The 2074-nt window shown below is 32.4% G+C and overlaps 1 non-coding gene across 1 annotated transcript; it reads right to left on the bottom strand.

Moving 5' to 3' along the window:
* Positions 1 to 1589: 1589 nt before the first annotated feature.
* LOC122119020 lies at positions 1590 to 1696 on the bottom strand. The gene has a single exon (XR_006149496.1). It is a non-coding gene; the product is annotated as a U6 spliceosomal RNA (small nuclear RNA).
* Positions 1697 to 2074: the final 378 nt, after the last annotated feature.

The raw sequence follows: 2074 nt of genomic DNA, 5'->3' as shown, positions 1-2074 counted from the left end.
CTAATACCAAGAGTCATGTGCAATAATTTATTATTTAACATTAAGAATACACTTTGAATTATTACATAATTATTACATAATTCACAGAATTGAAACAACAATGATATATTATTTGTTTAAATTCTAATGTTTCTCAATTTTACAATTCATGAAATATATTATTAAACTTATTAAACTTAGTTTCACTTTCTTCGTTGCCATAGATACTCAAATTTAAATTATATATTAAACATTAAACTTATGAAATCAATAATAAGTAACTTATTATTAAAATAATATGCTATTAATCTGTGATTTAAGTTATAGTTCTAACAAATTATGAGGTAAAAAAGATTTGATAGAAGTATGGTTAATTTTTTTAAACTTACCAGCTTGTTATTTGTTTCCTAATTGTGTCATTTGTTATTCTTGTTCCAAGTCATCTGTTCCTCTTCATTGTTTAGTGTTCTATTTTATCGGTATTGGTTTACTGATTGTGCATTTTTCCGCTCTTCTTAGTGACTGACATGAGGCTGAAAATTTGTATGCTAGTTTATTCCTCCTATGTTAAAGCAAAATTACTGCTCTCCACAGCTGTTCTACTCTTCTTTGTATAGTACAGTATTTCCCCCACTCCCATCTCTTGTGTTACTGCTCTCATGTATTTTATTTTTTTATTTAAATGTTTTTCCCACCATCCCTTCCCTCACACCTCCACAATACACTCCCCAAGCCCTCCACCCCTCACTACCCCCTGCCCTCCTAAATTGTGAAGTTTGTTTTTCAACATAGTGTCTTGTGCATCTCATTGTTACAATGGGTCAACCTGCATCTCTATCTAAGCATTTTGTTTTTTCTCTTTCCCTCCCCAAATTAGCGAAGTAGATATACAAGATGCAGGAGCACCAACATTGAATACAGTGAAAACAAGGGTTATACTATGAGGGAGGATTATATAAAAAAAAGGAAAAAAAATCACATTGTACATTATAAATACATTAGAAACAACAGTAAGAAAGAAAAAACAACTTACGTTCTTATCTTGGGGTTCATTTATCTTAATATCATCTTATCTAGTCCTATGCACATAGCTTATGATCTTTTCTGCTTATCCCAGACATATATTAATTATTGCAAATAAGGGATACCATGGGAAATATGTTCCTTGAGACTTGGCTTACTTCATTTAATATAATTTTTTCCAAGTATTTCCATTTCCTAACAAATTGGGTGATGCCATTCTTTCTGATGTAGGCATACAATTCATGTACACACACGCATGCACACACACACACACACACACACACACACAAACACACACATTTTCTGGATCCATTAATCTACTGAGGGGAATCGAGTTTGGTTCCATATCTTAGCTATGTTAAATGATGCTGCAATAAACATAGTTGTGCTGGTAGTTTTAATATGGTCTTGCGTGTGGTGATTTGGGTGAATGCACAAAAGTGGGATTGCTAGGTTATAGGAGAGCTCTATATGGACTCTTTTGAGGAACCTCCACACTAATTTCCAAAGTGATTGGACAAGTTTACAGTCCCACAAATAATGCAGTAGGGTTCCCTTCTGGCCACATCGCCTCCAGCTGTTGTTGTAAAAATGGAATGCTTCAGTAATTTGCGTTTGTAATCCTTGCACTGCTGCCATGCTAATGTTGTCTATATTGTTCCAATTTTAGTGTATGTCCTGCCAAATTGAGCACAGAACAGTTTATTTTTTTAATCTCTAAAGTGCAACTGATTTTCTTAAACTAGACAATTAAAGAAAAAGTAAGTTCAAAAGAATTGTCTTGAAATTTTAGAATCATGTATTTCTTCCATAAGCACACAATTAAGAATAAAGTCAAGATTAACCTGTCCACAACAAAATAATTCCAGATATTTGTTGTTCAAGAAATTGTAGGAGGAGGAATTCAATTATTGTATACAAGGCACCTGCCATAATGAACACTGCAGCAAGTGTAAAGATTTGTTAAAGTTTTACTGTTTAAACATTTAATTTTGAGAATTTGCTTATATATGCCAAAATGAAGTCTGGCAGGTGAAAATACTTTTCCATAAACTATTTAAGATTTATATTA

This window comes from Dipodomys spectabilis, unplaced genomic scaffold (assembly GCF_019054845.1).
Source record: "Dipodomys spectabilis isolate Male_0828 unplaced genomic scaffold, ASM1905484v1 ptg000159l, whole genome shotgun sequence".
NCBI lineage: Eukaryota > Metazoa > Chordata > Mammalia > Rodentia > Heteromyidae > Dipodomys > Dipodomys spectabilis.
The sequence above is the reverse complement of the archived record's forward strand: the minus strand, read 5'-3'. Positions and strand labels throughout refer to the sequence as shown.